The sequence below is a fragment of the Canis lupus genome, chromosome 22, assembly GCF_011100685.1.
Source record: "Canis lupus familiaris isolate Mischka breed German Shepherd chromosome 22, alternate assembly UU_Cfam_GSD_1.0, whole genome shotgun sequence".
NCBI lineage: Eukaryota > Metazoa > Chordata > Mammalia > Carnivora > Canidae > Canis > Canis lupus.
Window position 1 is genome coordinate 55,298,097 of NC_049243.1, and position 20,784 is coordinate 55,318,880.

General features: G+C 39.5%; 1 long non-coding RNA gene across 5 annotated transcripts in view; it reads right to left on the reverse strand.

Annotated features, from left to right (window-relative positions):
- LOC111091707 overlaps window positions 1-20,784 on the reverse strand; it is a 158,702-nt gene that overhangs the window by 59,625 nt on the left and 78,293 nt on the right. The gene's annotated exons all lie outside the window — the stretch shown is intronic.

Here is a 20,784-nt window from a genome sequence, read left to right on the forward strand (position 1 = left end):
AAATCTTTCAAAAAATAAAATAAATAAAATAAAATAAAATAAAATAAAATAAAATAAAATAGGAAAGCTGGTTAATGTAGCAACAGTTGGTCAACAGGCAAACGATGCTCCCTACCCTTATTACCACTTGGCACAGTCACCTTTGCAGTGAATTCACCCTTCTGAAAATTTAGAATTTTCACCCCACTCTCAGGTTAGCAGAGAAAAATCTTCCAGTTAAGATCATGGCTAACTTTCAATTTCTTTGTATAGTCTTTCTCTCAACCACTAGCACACTCTGCTCTGATGCTATAACATAGAACAAGTCCCATTTAAAGAGCTTGTGTTTAATTGTGTAATACCTTAGTTATAAACCACTAGCAAAAGAAGTACAGAAGTCAGTCATTTCAAATGCTGGCTACATAACAATAATAATACACAAACACAAACACGTTAAACCATCAATAAAATATCAAGAGTCAAAAATAATTTGAAAATTTCTACCAAAAAAAGTGAGCACAATAAAGGTTCACTGACAACCCAGAAAAAATATTTACAGTTTTCTAATATACAAAGAGATCTTATAAACCGATAAGAAAAAAGTCCCATAAGGATATAAAAAAAGGTTAGGAAATTTTTTAAAGTCATTCTTCCATAAGCAGAGAAATAAAAGGGCAGCCCTGATGGCCCAGCGGTTTGGTGCCGCTTTCAGCCTGGGGTATGATCCTGGAGCCCCGGGATCGAGTCTCATGTCAGGCTCCCTGCATGGAGCCTGCTTCTCCCTCGGCCTGTGTCTCTGCCTCTCTCTGTGTGTCTGTGTCTGTCATGAATAAACAAAATCTTTAAAAAAAAGAAAGAAAAATAAGAGAAATGCATAAATGGTTACTAGATCAAAAAAGTATAGTTCCAATATTAAATAAGTTAAAAAGAGTAAAATATATAGTATTTACCTAATAGATACAGAAGTTAAAAATACTGACCAGTATGAATGTGTGAGGAAAGACACCTATGTGGGTGGGAGTATAAATGGCATAACTGTTTAAAATATAACATTTATTTTTTTTTAAGATTTTATTTATTTATTCATGAGAGACACACAGAGAGAGGCAGACATAGGCAGAGGGAGAAGCAGGCTCTCCTCAGGGAGCCCATTGCAGGGCTTGATCCCGGGACTCAGGGATCAAGCCCTGGGCCAAAGGCAGACACTCAACCACTGAACCACCCAGGCATCCTTAAGATACAACATTTATACAAAAATTGAATATGTACAATCTAACTCAGAGATTAAAAAGTTTAAGGATATATGTACAAAGATGCTCCAAGTTATTTATAATGCTAAAAAACTGAAGATAATAGGGTGCTTGGGTGGCTCAGTCAGTTAAGCATCCAACTCTTGGTCTCAGCTCAGGTCTTGATCTCAGGGTCATGAATTCAAGCCCTGCATTGGGTTCCAAGCTAGATGAGAAGCCTACATAAAACAAAACAAAGTGAAACAAATGAAACTGAACATGAAGGCTCATCATCAGACAATTGGTTTTTAAGGTATATCTATTAAAATGAATCGTGTAACACTTAAAATATATGAATTTTATTTAAAGTCATATTGTTGATAGAGAGCTGAGTTACCAGGTTATCACGCATTTAATGTTACAACTTATGTAAAATTATGCATGGCTAAAAAGATGTAGAATAAAGAAGGTCAAAAACATCATTACTGGGGGCAGGGGCAGTCAATTTAAAATGATATTATAAAGATGCCATGTTTTTTTACATTTGGCTATGAACATGTAATCTTTTAAGATAAACATCATTTCACTTGAAACAGAAATTGTGCTTCCTCAACTGGAACGATCATGGTCCTCTAAAAGTGTGTGAGTTGCTTGCAGCTACAATGCAACTCTCAGAGAAAACAAATCAGTGTGAGATTTTGGCAGCCCAGCCCACTCTCGGATTGCAGCAGTTCAAGGACTGCCAAGGGCTGTGAAAGGGCAAGAACGTGCTTCAGACCAGAGCCAGTGAGGGTGGAACTGCAGCAAAGGTGAGTGAGAGCCTCCATGGACCATCCCGCTCACTGGAATAGCCCACACCAGGGTATGCTGGGCAAACTGGAATCTTGGAAGGTGGGCAGGAGAGAAGCCTGTTGGATAGGCTGAGGCTTAGTAGGTTGTTGCACAAGCAACAACCTACTAAGATGTACATGCTGTACATGTACATCTGCTGTATCTGAGGTCTCCATTGGAAGGGGAGATGTGGCAATGTCCATGACTTGGGAGAGGGAAAATCTTACCCACCTCGGTCCCCAGCTAGGCGTGCAGGGGTGGAGGCATCCAGAATCAATTGGGGCCCATTCCCCTACTATGGAGCCTGACAAGGGCTAGTTGGCTACAGGAGCCTCCCTCCCAAGGAGAACAACTGTCCTAAGAGCAGGGCTCCAGGGCCACAGGATCACACATGACCCTGCAGGTCCCCTTCCCTTTCCACTCTGTTTCCCAGACATGGCTCTCTAAGCAGCCAACTTCTCTACCCACTTAAACTCTTAGAAACTGTCTTCTGCTGGATTCTCCTCCTTCACTGCAGGACCACAACATCCTCTATTTGTTGAAACACCCCTGGCTCCTTTCAAGCCCATACTGTCCCACATTTCTCCCCTCCCTCATCCCTGATCACACCCAGTCCATCCTTCCCTTAGCGAGACCTGGCTTGCCATCCTCTGACCCCAGCTCTTGGTCTCGTGCTAAGTCCCACATGCAGGTGGGTGACCCAATACCCAGATTTGTTCCCACAACTTCCCGGGTCCAATGACGTTTCTTCCAGTCCACCTCAGCCCCTCTTGCAACATTCATTTTGTGACAATATGCTGTTTTCTAGCTGACCTCCCCAAGTAGCTCAGCGGCAACAGTGTTATAAATGCTCCCTAAATATGCGTGTGGCACAGTATAGAAAGCTTTATAATTTTATCTTCAAAAGAAGCCTGTGAGTAAAGTACCACTACCATTGCCTGCTAGTTAGAGAGCCCATTCCATGTGTCTCACACTTTTTCTTAAGTTCATGTACGTCTGCTGATTAATACAGCCCTAGGAGGCATTCCCATTTTCTAAATGAGTAAATTTAAGCACCAAGAGGTTATCTATTTATTTGAGGTCCTGAGGCTGCTAAGTGGTGAAGCTGGTATCAACTCAAGGCTATATTGTCGATAAAAAGTTAAGGCAGACACGTATCTGCACCTGCCCTTCCGTCTTCCTATGACAGGTGAGGACCTAGCCCACCTCTTGGCAGCATCCTTCACGTGTTCCCTGGAGCCCAAGCCTCCTTGACTTCTCCTGGACTTTTTCCATCACTCTGCTCTCACCCTCACTGCAGTTCGGCCCCTGCCCCCATTGTCCACTGAAGCTCTTGTCAGGTTCATCTATAAGACCCCATCATTGCTTCAGACAGTGGGACTTTCTCAAACAATGTTCCCAGCCTTCTTAGCGGGGTGATACCTCTGTTTTATTCTACTTGAAATTCTATCCTCTTGACTCCTGCCATCAACACTCTCAAAGGTCCTCTACTATGAGTTTTTCTCAGCTTCCTGACACCAACTCCCTTCTAATTGATCTAAATTCTGAAGACCCTTAGAGCTAAGTCTTAGGGCTCCCTTTTCTGCTCACATTTTATTCTCTCAAAGAATTCCCATATCAGGCCCATGATATATTAGAATAGGTTCTTAGTAGCAAATAGCAAAAACAGACGAATAAGCTAAAAAATAAATGTGTTAAGACAACTTAGGGAAGCCCACCAAATTGTTGGAAGAGCAGGAGAACTAGACTGGAGGCTGAGTTGCCAAGAGCAACACCCCAGACCATGCCACAGAGCTGGCTGCACTAGAGCTCAAACACTACGGCCAGCACTGCTGCCCCCAGCAGGACCACCGCAGCAAGGACTAGTACTAATCCCAATCAGGAGCAAGAGCTCTCCGACACTTCCCTCCTGGGCCTCTAGCTCCTAAATAGAACTCTAGAGGAGTAAGACTGGGTGGCAGAGCCCAAAACTTTGGTGACAAGGAAGGCTGGGAACATATCTACTATCTGTTCCTAAGGAGAGAGATTTTTCCCCCACCCTAAGCTCATAAAGTGGAGAATTATCCAAACATGGGCAGGGATTCAGATGTTGAACACTCAACAGAAGAACTGCACCGTGCATCATGGCTAGAAGTGTCCTCCATATGCCGCAGACTTTCCTACTTTTATCTCTAGCTCAGAAACAATTTTTGAGTTTTGCTATCTCATTCAGTAAGATAACCATACTTATGGTTATCTCAGACTTAACACATCTGAAACCAGTCTCGAGGTCCAACTCCTTCCCACATGCATCTTCTATATTTTAACACTTTTCTTGCCATCTGATTGTTCATCCTAAGAACTCAAATGGCCACCTTGTTACCTTCTTTCCCTTCTACCCTACATTCAACCTAATACCCAGTACTGTTCATTCCAATCGAAGAAGCTCTCCCCATTTTTTCCATCTTGTTCCATCCCTTCTCTCACTCTGCTTTTTTCCCTGCATTTATTCTAACTTCTGCACTGGAAATCAGCCTCTTCTCTTGACAGCCTCTGGTCTATTCTCACAACAATTTGCTAATCTCTTAAAAGGCAATTTTGGAACATATCAATCTCAGAGCCAAACCCCATCTATTGCTTCCCTTTTATAATTTTACATAAGAGATCTCGCAGAGTTTGGACCCGTGGACTCATTCCTAGATGTGTCCTGTAAACTCATGATGTCATCCCCCTTCACTACAGCCTTGGGTCTGCAGTTACTGAGGAGATTAAGCTTCTTCCCAGTCTAGACCCATCACCAATGTCATCCTTTCTTCCTGGAACGTCATACGCTTCCCTCCTGCTGCTTCATCTGACTCCAACAGAAGATGCAGCTCTCCATTTAAACACCATTTGCCCAGTGAGGACTGATCTTCCAATATTAGCTAGTTTACCCACATGCTTTTTTTTTTTTTTCTTTTTTTTTTTTTGTATTCTCATCTTTCCTGAAATTTATAATAATTTACATTTTCATATTTGCCTGTGATATTACAGATCAACATTTGGCTCCCCGACTTAGTAATGTGAAAGTAGAGGCTCATCTGTCTTCTTTACCAGTGGAGACCCAGAATCTAACTATAAGTAGTTGCCTGATTGAGCAGAGAGAGAACCCAAGAAACCAACCTAGTCATGAGAGATATCCCAGCTAGCGGACAGAAACAAATAGCAGACTATCCCTGCCCCAAAGAGATTGCATAAGAATTGATGTGAGAAAAACAAGATGGAAGTTGCAAGTAGGAATTCTTAGCTGAGTAAATTTGATCAAGGTAGTGGCAAACACACACACACACACACACACACACACACACCAACCAAAAAAACCAAAATAACAATTAAAAAAAAAAATCAAATGCCCAATACCATTCCGTGTAAAAGAAGAATTCTGGCCCAAAGTAAGCAGGACTGGGGGCAGGAGTCCCCTACTGCTTTGAACAGAGGGCCAAAAACAGAAAGATAGGATGATACTCCCAAGTGCCGACCATAATGGTTTGAGGAGTTTATTCTCCTATGGTCTTCCCTCACCCCACTATGGGGACTCCACTCACATGTCTCATTCCTACTTGTGGCAGTTGGACATCTATTCAGTGTCTTTTACTGAATGTCTGTTATGTTCAAGACAAAAAAAAATCATAACTCCTCCCCTTATGTAATTTAAAATTCAGCAAAAAAAAAAATAGGGCAGGCACATAAGTAATATTATCATAAATTATTGCTCGTTATGTTGCTATTGGACTTGACTGTCTACGCAGTGTGATGCCTTTATTCAACGTAGAACATGTTCAATGCCATAAAAATAGCATAATCAAATTACTAGAGAAACATAGGGGATCCTTCATACTTAAATTTTTAAAATGATACTTAAAAAGATAAGTAAACATAGTCTGAACTATTCAACAAGTCTCTGGTTAGAGCTTAATGAGAAGGATATTCCTGAAGCTGAGACATATTTTCATTAAAACCAGGTGGCATTTAGTCATCTCCCCGGCTGGTGAAACTAGGCAATGTTTGTTTAAAGACAGAGCCTCTGCTTCGAGACAGCTGGCCTGCAGTGAAAGGTGTGCACATACAGTGGCTCCTAGGAGAGGAGACACGGACCCTGGCTGCCTTCATCACTGCCACGTCCAGGATCAGCAGAGATCCTCCATGTGCCTCGTTCCAATTCAAAACATAACCACTTTGTTTACTGGTGTAATCCCCTAAAACCAGACTCAACTCCAAGAGCGAAGAAACATGAGTATATTATCAACACTTCCGGCAACTGCAAAGCTTTCCCTTTGTCATAGACCCATTGCAGCAGCAGTGCCAGAGGACTGCCCAGGAACACCACACCAGCCCACACACTCGGCGCTGAGAGACTTGATCTCCCCTGATTATGCCACACTCGAGTCACATCGAGGGGAGGTCAGCCCGCTCCTCTTTACCTAGTCTTGCCCTGGGATTATGATCCAATATCCTCTTGCGACCCATGACAAAGTTCAGAGCCACCTATGCGCTGCATGGGACTTTTCAGCTGCTCTGTTATCCACTTAAAATTGTCCTAAATGATCATTTATTCTACTAGGCCCTGCTGATGACACAGCTATAGCCACGTTTTAAAGAATCTTACCGGGTTTTTCTTGTGTCTTATGATAATCCAGAAATGTTGGATGTGGGCTTCATCTCATTACATGAAGATGATTGCTATGTCCTCAACACATGTGTACATATTCTTATAAAAACTTTGATGAAAACTATTTCTGGACTCTGCTATACAATATTTATGATTTGTTTCCATTTGCCCTGAGACCAGAATGGCATGCAGATGAAGATAAGTGAAAAATAAAAGGTACCTGTCCTCCAATTTCTTTTGCTTAACAATTGAAACTAATCTCTTTAATCTTACATTCATTTGGAAGGGCAGAGAGAGGGGCTGAGGAGAGGGATATTTACTGCATATCTTTAATGGACCAGTTGGTATACTCAGAAATCACTTATTTTCTTGTTCATTTATCCTATCACAGCAAGGCACAAATTTGCACTCATATTTTACAGACAGTGGAACTAGGGCTCAAAGAGCATAAGTAAAGGTCTAAAAACTGTCAATGTAGCAGCTAGCACAGCCATGGACCCTCTTAAATGTGGTGTCCAAACACAGCAACATATAGATCACCATGACCTCAGACTTTTTACACGAGGAGAATAAATAGATTCACCTTCATTCTCTACTCTTTCAATTTTAATATTTCAGGAGGATTCAAAGTGTATTCACATAAAAAAAACATGGGGATCCCTGGGTGGCTCAGGGGTTTGGCACCTGCCTTTGGCCCAGGGCACGGTCCTGGAGTCCCGGGATCGAGTCCCATGTTAGGCTCCCGGCATGGAGCCTGCTTCTCCCTCTGCCTGTGTCTCTGCCTCTCTCTCTCTCTCTCTCTCTCTCTGTCTATCATAAGTAAATAAATAAATAAATCTTAAAAAAAAAACATGCTGCAGCTGTAATAAGTCAGCCCAATTTATGAAAAAAAAAAGGAAAAGAGAAAAAAATGCAAAATGCATCCTACGACCCATAAGAGCAAGTTCAAGACAAGGCTGTGTCTGACAGTTTCACTGCAGGTTAGCAGGGACAGCTGTGTTCCACGTAAATTTGCTGACCCTCATGAACTTTTCCATCAAGATTTTCTCATCCTCCCATTATTGCTGTTCAACAATTAATCAACAGCTGTTGAAACATTATAAGCATGCTTGTAATTTGGGGTAAAATTAATGATTGCCTATCTATTAAAATGCTGAGGGAGGCTTTGATGCCCAGCCCCAGTGTGAACTTGCTGATTTATTCTTCAAATCAATTACCCTCCTGAACTTCCTTGCCTCCTGACTGTTGGCTAAGAGCATCCCACACCCTACACTTCTCCTAAGTGAGCTTGTAACATACATAAGAACAGGTAGGCTTGCCCAGCTGTAGGGTTCTGGAGAGCACAGAAATATACCAGCAGAGTGAAAGATAAGCATAGTTAGGAAGAACAAGATTTAATACTATTGTGTCTTACAGTTATCTGAAAGTAAATTTCTAGAAAGAATGGCAGTATCAAAATAGTTATCATGAACCCAGTAAATCAATGACTCACACAGTAGTACCAAGTCTTATATAAAAATAAAACAAAGCTAATGAAACCACTTTAGATGGGTTCATTCCTTTCTGGCTAGTACTTACAACATGCTTCATGATTTGCTGAGGATCTCAACCTATTAACCCAGGCACAAACACTGAACTTCAGTACAGTGGATGGTGTTCTAGGTTCATTTAAGCCAGGCATTCTGCTTGGATGGCCAACAGTCTTGACTCAGTTCATGCTCACCCACTAAGTCAGGAAGAGAAAACCCTATGCCCTGCTCTTACGGGCTCACTGGGCTCACTTTAGGAATGCACAGGACTGTGTTGATTATTAGTTTTGTTTACCTTTTTATAGTCAGGAGACCTAATAGACATCAAGGAATAAAATAATTCTCTTTAATTCAGAAAAAAACACAAGGAGAGCATAGAGACAGATGTGAATCACTACTACTCCATCTACACTACTCTCTACAACACACACTGCATTGTTACTACCAGTTATCAAGTAAATAGTAAGTAGTCAGCCATCACGTTTCTAGCCGGATAGCTCAGGAGTATACACACATTTCAAGTTACTTATCCAGACAACTACCAGAATGGTAACTCTAAGTAAAACTACCAAACAAGTTTCAGCTCTGCTGCCCACCAAAACCAATAAGAAGGCCATTTACCTGTTTGTTTTTCAGATTACATGTAGTGAGGGGAAAAAAATCAGAATATTTTTGCAAAAATAGAAACAGCCCTTGCTCTAAGGTTATGAAACACATAATTTGGGGTGAATAAAGATTTTAATTATGTAATATGTTTCAGATTTCCATTCACTTCTATCTGTATGAAATTCTTGGGTTCTCAATTCAATTAGTCTGTGTTTTCCTTCAAAGTACAACAAAATATTTTTCTTTTCCACGAGAAAGCAATATTTTTCTATAAACTACATCTAATATATTAGTAATAATGGTGTGCCACTTCAAACAAATTATAAACTAATGTTAGTGTTCTTACCAATGGTACACCAAATAATAACTCCCTGCAGGCCAATTTGCATACAAAATGTAGCATTTAAAGCCAAGTTACAATTAGCACTTTATTATGGAACCCTGTGATTGTAATATACTGCAAACTACTTATACCTGCTATGAGGATTTTCATTTATGAAAAATTACACTATTAGAATTGTCATTACAACAAACCAACCTGCATTCAATTACTAACAAACTCAAACCAAGAGTCATTGTTTATACCTAAGGAGTGAGAAAATACAGAGCGTTGTACCCCCTCAGATGTGACAGTGCAAAATAAACAAGATGGATGGCTGAGCAATTTTGTATTTAAATTACAAATATAGTGACACCACACCCATACACACCCCCAATAATATTATATGCCAAAAAAGCAAGCATGGAGAAATGTGAGTAGCTGCAATAAAAAGAAAGCAAAAGTCAGAAACATCCCTTGCCTTTCAAAGTGTAGGATTTACGAATTAATAATATGGAATATGTTGGGTTTCTTCACAAGAATTTATAAAACTATATAATAATGTCACTAGTACTTTCACATAGTTCACTGGTTAAAAATTAAAGTTAATGGGGTGCGTGTGTGTCTGTGTGTCTTATCAGGGCTGGTTTTTCGTACAAATCTTCCAAAATTTATATATTCAGCTTGCTAAAATCTATATTTTAAGTGGAAGAATGGTTCTCAGTGACAACTCACAAGTTCTTCATTCTAAAGAGAACTAGAGTTCTCACACATTCTGATGGTCTGCTTCTTACGAAAGACGCTTGTTCCCTAAAATTGTAGTTATATCCTTCAGATTAACTTCAGGTTATTGTCTATGTTCCACCTCAATATAAAAAATAAACTGACACTGAATGTGTTTACATTATGGTTTGGTTTATATAATAAAGTAATAGAGCAGCCTGATTTATTAAGATATTCCAAACACCGAGAAAAGCCAGAGATGGTCACATAAACCAACACACACATACATCTCATGTGCGCGCACACACGCACACACACACCCACGCACATTTCATTTGAATGAATCTTGAAGACATTGCACGTGCAAACCAAAATTTCATTTAACAATGATCTCAGAGTCTTTAAGCATCTATTAACAATCAAAGTTCCATTCTTCTTATTCCTCATTTCAGCTTGCTTTTTTTGTACACTAAGAATGATATAGTCCCCCAATCTTTTTCATTCTTCCCTGGCATAATTTCCCCCCATTTCAAATATTAGTCAGAGTACAGGAGTAAGTGGCGGGGGCCCTGCTATGGCAAATTCTATAAATACTATAGCTAAATTCTGTTCTGAGATAAGCAACCAGAGTTACAGCTGCCATCAGCAAAAGAAATGGAGGCTGCACGAGAGAAAACATTCCCCATATTTTTATAGTGAACAAGACACTACAAAGAAATTGAAATTATAGCTTTCTGTGAAGAAGGGTTAGCACTGACTTTTAAGTATGTTCACTGCTCTCCCACTGATTTGGGTTATGACCTTAGACAAGTCATTGAACTGCTTTGTGACTCAACTTTTCAGATGCTAAATTGGCAGACACCCCACTTGACATCTTCCTATCATCAGAACAATGAATATTACAGAGATAATATGGGTAAAGACACGCATGGGTTCCAGAGTCAGGAGAAGGATGTCCCATCCAATGTGAGCATACGCTTCTTATAATGGAACAGAGAGATGCCAGTCTATCCATCATGACTTGAGAAATCAGGAGCATTTAACTTCCCAGTCTGAAAGCAACATTGGGGGCACCTGGGTTGCTCAGTGGTTGAGCATCTGCCTTCCACTTGGCTCGTGATCCCGGGGTACTGGGATCGAGTTCCACATTGGGCTCCCAGCAGGGAGCCTGCTTCTCTGTCTGTCTATGTCTCTGCCTCTCTCTGTGTCTCTCTTGAATAAATAAATAAAATCTTAAAAAAAAGTTTTTTTAAGAAGAAACATTGGCATGTTTATTAATGTAAGTCTTGTGTACTATTTATTGTTATTACCTATTACGGTTCAGTGTTATACTAACATTTACTCCAATGGTCTCAGAGATGATACCAGTTCACGAGCAAACAGGTCAGGACTCAATCGGTGAAATTCTATTAAAATTACTAAAATACTATGAAAATCTAAATATATATATTATGGATGTCTTAACAAAAAGTAAATCAATTAAAGATTTTCATTAAGGATATTTCTTTTCCTTATTTTGCTATGCACGTTCCCTTCAGTAGAACAGGAGGAGAAAATGCATAAGCACACAGCTCATAGTCACATTTGTTGGTGCTGAGCTAAAAGATTAGTTGCCAAATTATCATACTCTTTTCTGAGCCTCCTGATTTTCTGGAGTCTGATCCTAAGAGGCCCTTAAGAAGAGCCTCTCCTCACTTAAGCTATGATTTCTTTTGACATGACTGGAAAAGTAGAGGGGGACTCTGGGCAAGACAGGATCTCAGCTGACTTTATCACTGACAGTCCTCAAAAATACAGCTAGGATTTGTGTTTGGGTGACTTTCTGACTCCTTAAGAAGTGTGAAGAACAAACTGTACTGCAAGTTTTTTATTTTATTATTTATTTATTTATTTATTTATTTATTTATTTATTTATTTATTTATTATTTATTCACAAGAGGCAAGGAGAGACAGGCAGAAACATAGAGGGAGAAGCAGGCTGTCCTGCAAGTTTTTTTTAACATGGGCCCTCTTACTCAAAGAACAATTTGCAGGTAACAGTCAGCATTTTGTCAGGGACTGACAGCTTACAGATAAATCCCAGACTAAAAAGTTTTAAATGGGACACTGAGTCTCCAGTGTCTAGTAGCTGCTTGGCCCATATGTGAGTAAATAAACATGCTTGTGAGATTCCAAGGTCAAGAACAAAATCCAAGCCAGGTCACCTTTACTGTTACTGTGAGGGCCCCCCCCAAAACCTGAGAGAACCTTGATTCTTGGTGTTAGTTCCATGATAACCTTCTTGAAGTTCAAATGGTTTCTAAGATACTGTATGTTCAATATAAGTCCGTTTTCTTTCCTAAGCTCCACTAATCATTGAAAGTCCAATGGTGATGATGAGACAGGGTCTCTGTCCTTAAAGTACTAACTTCTAGTGCAGAAATCAAGTATGTGACAAGGCAAGGCATGGCACCTTGCATAAAGCTAGCATTCAATAAATGTGTATGTGACACGAAAGACAAACAAATGCCAAGGGGAAAAAACTAAGCGCTAAATCAGAGTATGAGCATCTTTGAGAATGCAGAGTGGAAGAGCTTGAGTATTTTTGACTGACATTTTTTTTTAAAAATGATGAAAAGTTAAAACATAGATGGATTTTAATTGGGGAGAATGAGAAGTGGTAGGCCAATGGAACAGTGCAGGCAAATATATGGAAATGATACAAGATAGGAGATTGCAGGACCTTTTAGGAAAGAAGAGATGATCTGCTGGGCTTTGATGTAATAGTCATGGTGGGACATGGAAACCCCTGGAAATTTCTAGTCTGCAGACTCACGGTCCAGACTGGCTCAACTAGCCAGTTACAGGGTTGTGGCACCTTGCTCTATGCTAGCTACATTTCTATTAAAGTCACCTAAGAATGCTTTAGCTGGCTTATAACTCACATTCTCTCTTGCTTTGCACTGAGTTTGCAACCATCTAAAACCTGCATATCTTTTTAAGCAAATATTATGGTGCTTTGTCACACCTAAATTTTTGTAAATTATTTTTTTGACCTAATGCAAAGGTTGACACTGCTGTTACATTTTTGTTGTTATGGTGATTCATTATTTTAACTTGTGAGAATTCTCTTTCAATCCTGACTTTGTCATCCTCTGTGATAACTACTCCCCCATGCTTCAGGTAATGACGAAATTTAAGTTTATAATTGCACTATACATTTTGAAAGAATCAAAGACAGAGCCTGGTGGTGTGACTGGTGACAGTGCCCCTTCAAGCAATACTTTAGGTATTGACCGAATGAGCTCTTCAACCACATGGCTCTTCAGGAATGAGTCTGTATTTCTCCAACTTCTACCACACAAGGTTCATGAGATAACTTTTTGAACAACGCTGGTGAAATGAAAGCTCACGCTCACACTCCCACCCAATGAGTATCTAAAAATATGTTCTGTGCAGGACTATGTTTCTCTTAATAGAAGCAATACTTATACTGAGTATTTCTGTATTTTTTATTGAGTCATTTGTTTATCTTTTCAGCTGACATTGGCCCACGTTGTTTCTTCCCAATAGGCCAGTGGCAAGCTATAGTCAGCTTATACCAGCTTGTCAGAACCAATTGTGTTCATGTCTTTGCAACACTACAGTCAGTGATTCTCACTGGAAGGTTAGACAGCTTGGCAAGAATATTTACCCCACTAATCAGCCCATGCTATGTATTAGGAATTGTTGTTTTTGAGAAAACTTGGTTAAACATTTACCAACATAAAACTGAGAACAGTTCTAATCATCCTCCAAGATTTAGAGATTTTGGCAGCTCAAATAGTGTCATCTGCAAATAAAAACAGGTTTTGGATTTTAAAAAAAGTCCTATTAATACCTGATGCATTTGAGGTGATGTCAGGACATCTTTAAGACATGTGGCTCACAGGTGGAAATAAGGGAGTAAAGTACAGGGAAGAGAGAAAAGCCAGAGATGCAAATTAGAGAACCAGTGATTTGTTATCATCGACACAGTCTCAGACTGGATGAGACTGACAAAGGAGACAATGTGCAGCTAGAAGGAGCACTAGTCCAAGAGTGGCATCCTGTGGGGCACCTACAATTGCAGAGCACACAGAACACAGGGAGACTTGCTTTGGAGAAGATAGAAAAGTCCCAAGATGTAAGAAGCACACATATAAAGTCACTCTGCCTTTAGAGGCATCGGCAGAGGACAGGAGAGCATTCAGGGCTGGGAATTGAGCCTGGAAATCACTCGATGCCTCTAATCCCTGATGGACCCAAATGCACAACATTGTATTCTAAAATGAAAAGGATTCTTCAAATAGAATGTGGATTTAAAGCATTCTTGCAATTTTAGCCTGAAGAACACATTTATATCAACATGGAATCTAGTATTATTATCTTTCATAATTTCAGAATCTACTTTGAGCTAATAATGGGAACCTAGAAACAGGTTTTGTTCTTCCCTTCATGCCTGGTTCATTTACCATCACTCATAAACTTGAGGTTTTCTTTTCAACGTAGGACCATTGGAAGAAAAGGACAGATAATTAACGATCCTTCCCAATAATGCTTTCCACTGTCACTGAAGTCACTCTGAGCTGCTGTGTTGTTCAAATGAGTCAGCTTCACCTTGTAGAATTGCTGATGCTCTCGATGGGATTTGTCGAATGAGATTTGTAAACCTCAAGAAAAAAAATTACAGTAGTGACAAGTCTAAAATATGTATGATCGATAAGATGGTAACTTGGAACACACACGCAGCTTCCTTTTTTCCAGATATTTATGCTTTTTCACTCACAGCTGTAAATCTTAGGCTAATGAACTAGGATAAAGATGTGCTCCAACTAATTTCTGCACTTTTCATTTTTCTCTGATCCAACACCCCAGGTTCTGGACCGTTGATGTCAGAGGAAGTTCCAAGAAGGACAATACAAGCACATTTTTTTCTCTTCCTACTGTTACATATTTTCCAAGTTTCCTACAGTACACATTAGATTTATAATTTTTAAAATGAATCTCATCTCAAAAAAGGAGAATATTTATTTATTTATTTATTTATTTATTTATTTATTGGCTGGGATTTTCACTCATAACCACATTTATATCCATTTGCTTTGTTTTGTCAAAAATACAGCTGAAAGAAATATTTATATATATAAGTTCTATTAAGAAACTGAGTTCATGGAAGAATTTGGAAGAGATTTTAAAGTAAGAAATTAGAATTTTCTGAGAAACATTGGCAATTATAAGAGACAGAATAGTTAAGGGTAAACACTAATTAGCATAAATACAAACTTTTTATCAATATAAAAACCTTTGTCAAGAATAGGATAAACCATAGAGCCCCTAAAAACTTGTAAGATCATCTAGAAGAGTGGACTTATGGCCCAAATTCTCAGTTTCTGTTACCATCTAGGAGTAAAGTAGGAAGAGCTTTAAATTACTGCCGATTTGCATGAAATTGTGTAAGTTTGGTCTGAATTATATTTAATGTATGGAGCAAGATTATTTTTCTCTTCCATGATTGATCTCTTCTTTTGCTTAGTTCAAAATAAATTACTCATTTCTGCCAAAAACCATTCTTCTAGCAACAGATGTTATATCATAACGGGACTTACGCATGTTGGTATAAATAACAAAGGTGTTAGCTGAGACTAAAGGGAGAGATTTCCTGTTTATATATATATCTCTGCAGTGATTACTGAGTGAGAGCAAAAATCTACTATAAATAAATTTTACATAAACAACATGTTTAAGGAACATTGGAAAGTTGGACTGAGAGAGAAAATGTACCTTCAAATTAATGACTGTTTTGTTCACCCCATATAGAGTTTACAGGAATGTTATATACATACAGATTTGAACATATTCATTAATCATCAGCTTTGAATTAAATCCCCATTTGAAGAGAGCACATGTGCTTCTGGGTGTGATTTTTCTGAACACCAAGATGTCTTAACACTACCCCATGTTTTGAAATCTGTTATTGCTTCCAAAACCTTCTCTTGGAAAAAATCCCAAATGGAAATGGTCACCCCCACCCCCACCCGTTCCCCCATCAGCCCTGGGCTGCTACTCAGGATAAGCCTTTGTCACCCTGCGGACACCCGATCACCCTCTGCATACAGTGAGGTATTCCCTGCTCACTCAGCAGTTGCTGGCAGCTCTGCCTTTCCAACAGCTGCTTTCTGATACTTCTAGAGGGTTAGAGGGAAGCTGAATTGCCAACAGCTGTGGGACCTCTGGATCTAGGAGAATGGTTCTCCTATTATTCCAGGATTCTAGCAAAAGCATAGAATGATTTGCCCATTCTACACGGGTCCCCTTTCCAGTCCTCCGTCCCACTGAACGAGCTCTTGCAAGGTAGCAGAGGACAGCACAGTGGTTTAAAGAGAAACAAACCCAACCTGCAAGCTCTCTAAATAGAAGGGTTTAAATCCTATCTCTTCCACACAGATACGTGACCTTGAGCACGTCACTAAGCTCGCTTATGCTTCAATGTCTCGCCTCACAAATTAGGAATGATAATATCCACCTTATAAGGTTAGTATGAGTCTTAATGCATAAAAACTTGTAGAAGCTTGGGAAAGTGTCCAGCGCAGCAAAAAATAGAAATGAGGCTTTCATCGAATCAACAGTGTTTTCATGTATGTTCCTTAATTTTCTGGACACAAAAGGATAACTTTGTAATATAAATATATATATGAAATCTGAAGCATAAGAGGTTAACCAGATTGTCAACCCAAAGCTCTACAACTACCAACATGGAGAGTTTCCACAGAGCTTGTTAAATAAAACAATGTTAAGAATAACTCACAGGGTGCTTGGGTGGTTCATTTGGTTAAGAATCTGCCTTTGGCTCAGGTCATGATCTCAGGGTCCTAAGATCAAACCATGCTTTGGGCTTCCTGCTTACTGGGAAGTCTGCTTGTCCCTCTCCCTCTGCTCCTCATTTCCGCTTGTGCTCTAATAAATAAATAAAATCTTTAAAAAAAAATAAAAACTCCCAAGCCACTAGTGAAATATTCACCAGGGCCTTTGTGTACTTTTCTACCTTACTCCAAAGTGGATTTAGGGAGGCTGATAAAAAGCACAGACAAACCAACAAACAACAAAACAAAACAAACGAGAAAATAAAGAGGGGAATATTGGCCACGTTTTAGAACTAAATGACCACAGGTCAGTGATTAATATTGTGCGGGACACAGGCAATTCAAAATTGTGACTGAATCTGTGATCCTATCTTCAGAAAAATGCACATATCAAAATCTTTCATAAGTACTCGAATGTTTCACAGACACCCTGAAACCCATCCTAGACATCCGGACCACTTTTGGCTATAAACTCCTTTCAAGTCTTATCTAATTAGAAAAGAGAGAATATTAATGAATGTGATTTCTTTTCATTGCAAGAATAATATCACTGCTCTCAAACAGGACCACTCTAAGCAAGCATGGGGACAGCAGGCATTCGTTAACGAGAGAAAAGTTGATCCTGCATGTGGCGTATAGCCATCAACTCGGAGCAAAGAGGAGTGCATGTGGATATATGTGTATAAATATGAGTATCTACTGATCCACACATATGTATCTGGTTCAGAAAAGGGCATAACTGGAGGAAGAAATGGAGAAAGAAATTTTAGAAGAAATGGAGGTAAAGAAACTAAAAATTATATTCTTGGAGAGGAGACAGGGGAGGTGAAGGACATCAAGAACACATAGTAGCAAATGTGAAAGATCTCATTTCTTCTCCTCTTTCCACGATTGTTTGTTTAACCAACAGTAAAGGCAATGGGTGAGACCATGCAGCGGAAAGATGTCAGTGTTGTGGCAGGGAAGAGAGTTGCCTGGGGAAGAAATCTCTGGAATTAGAAGAGTTTGCTCCAAAGCCAGATGCTCAATTGTTGGGCATTTAGAGACAAATTGGGGAAACTAAGGTCTTCATCAACCCGGTGTTTCTATGACCTGGGGTCATTGCCAGATCATCCAAGACCAACCTTACTAAAATCCTGTGTCTAGGGACTATAGCCTTTTGAACTTCAGAGTCACTCAGGCACACTTTCTTTTAAAACCTAGCCTTTTGGGATACAAAGCCTAAATAGCCCCTACTTCAATGTAATAATTAACCTAGAGACATTGGCAAAATCAGTTTATCAACTTGATATATATTGAGATACTTGAGAATATTTCACTAATTTATGCATGTCTTTTAAATGATTAACTTTATCAAACATTTGTAATATTCTTTAAGAATATGGTGACTAGCTCCCTAGCTCTCTCAATTATCTTATCTATCCTATCATTTGCAACCTCACATCCATGTGCACAAACATGCCACAGGGTTGCATTTATTCCTAACATGCATACTGCTGCCTAAGAACTATTTTGCATGTACATATGAACATTGTCACAGCTATATTTGTCACCTCTTTGGACTAATACACAATTTACCAAAGTCAATGCCAACTTCTTGTTTTACTGCCTTCCTTTGTCCATTCAATGGGCCCTGGAATTCCATCTCTTTAACATTTTTACACATGTCCCCTCCTCTCCTTCCCCTTGCTGTGTTGATGGTCAAGACTTAGATTTTGAGTGAAACAATGGCATCTGTTCTGCTCCATCTACGTCTTCTGCTTACAATCCGTCCTTCATGTTGTCAGTGGAGAATCCTTTATAAGAGCATGGAAACCAGGTCCTCCTGTGAAGTGTGTGATTTCCAGCCACCTACAATTAGATCACACCTCTTACAAAGCCCTGGGGAGCCTGGAACAACCCACACAGTACCATCACGATTGCCTCACTAGTAAGGCCCCCAGACAGGCTGTGTGACGCCAGGAGATCACAGATATTGTACCTCTCAGATCTCTGTAACCAACACAGTCCCTTGTGAATAAGAAATGTTCAATGCCTTCTCGTAAGAATAGAGATTAGCTAGATGGCTAGATGAGGGGAGGTTATGGTGATAGTGAGGTAATAAATATATACCATCACCCATATTTAAATCTTACTGATTACCAGGAATATCCTATGTAAGAAATACTATTAGCAGAAACATTCGATTACATAGAAAACAGTTTTGTCTGAGAAAATGGAATATGGGAATTAACTGGTCTATCTCATTGCTTTTTAAGAAATCAGTCTATTAAGCTTCTTTCTATATATATTATAAAATTCTTTCATGTTTTTGTATTGTACAACTACATGCCTGCCTTTACGCCAGGATATACCTGATTTTACTGGTACAAGTACTTAAGGCCCTCTAGAGAGTGTGTGTGTGTATACACACAAATGCACTCTCTATGTGTATCTATAGATTTATCCATAGCTCTAGACTAGAGATCTATATCTATAGATTACCTATATAGTATCCATCACTGATAAATCTAAACATATAAAGAATACAGGCACAATCTATAGAGATCCATAGATCGATATAGAGCGTGAGCACACACACTTCGTGTGAAGTACTCTTATCATTGGTGTAATCCAGGCATAAAGGCAAGCCTGTAATTTTCCTGATGGAACCGCATTACGTTGTTTTATATACTCATCTTCTTTATGCGTATTGAAAGACAAGTAGTAAAATCAAAGTTGTGTTATCAATACAGAAATGGCTCAGATAGCTCTGTGCTACTGTGTTTCTCTGTGAAACAATTTTCAGGTGCTTTATGGTATATTGGTATTCACAGACTGTTCATTTCAGGAAAGTTTAGAGCATCTTAGCTTGTGCCAGGAAGGCGGAAATTATGAAAAAATATGAAAATAGTGAAATATAATTCCACTGGCTTAGTTTCACTCACCTGGCGAAGCCATATAAAGCTATCCCCACCCTTAAAGTAGGAGAACAGACCAGCTATTGTAGACTGAATGTCTGCCCCACACCACATTCACATGTTGAAATCCTGACCCCAAGGTGATAATATATATGGAGCTGGGGCCTTTGGGAGATGACTGGGTCATGAGGGTGGAACCCTTATAAATGGTATTAGTGCCTTTATTAAAGAGACTCTTCTTACCCCCTCCCCACTTCCACTATGCATGGATACAGTGAAAAGACAGCTATTTAAGAACCAAGAAGTGGGTCTTCACCAGACATTGAATCAATAGGGTTCCTTTATCTTGGACTTCCAGACTCCAGAAATAAATGTCTATTGTTTACAACCCACCCAGTCTATGGTATTCTGCTGTAGCAGTCCCAACAAACTAAGCCCTGTCTACTGAAGACACAGTGAGAAAGGCATCCTCTGGTGAGCAGTTCTGGCGAGACAGGCGGGCATCTCACTGGGGATGGCTCAAGCAGTGGGATCCTCACCTGCTGCTTCCATCCTGCTTTTTCTGCCATTTACTCCTTTGAAATTTACTTTCAAAGGTAGAAAGGGAAATTTCTGCTATTTACTTTGAAATTAAAGGTTATTTGGGGGGAAAAATCCAGAAATTTAAAATATTGGTGGCAAAAACTGTCCTGCACATTCAATTCTCCATGTAAGAATAGTTAATGCTAGTTAAAATGCCTGAACACACATCTAAAATAGGTAAAGGTCCACATAAGAAAGGTATTTCCATAGGATTAAAGTTCTGGAAGTTGTCAAGGTGGATCATAGTTTCGTCATAGTCATGATGTTTAAACAATACATATGATGAGGCCACTCACTACTCATACAGGCTCCTGACCAATCAGCATGAACGTGAGCTCTAAATGCCAAATAGAACTACATGATGCAAACCAGTGCACCATTAGTTGTTTATGTCCCATTGCTGGAGTAGCGGTTCTCAGCTATCTCATCTGGTGAGTTCGGAAGATAACACGTCCATGTGGACTCATCCATTGTAACAATATCCCACTCTAGCTGTGGCAGGAGGGGATGTTGAGAGTTGAGGAGGCTATGCTTATAGAGGAGTGAGGGGTGTATAAGAACTCTGCACTTTATGCTTACTTTTGCTATGAACCTAAAAC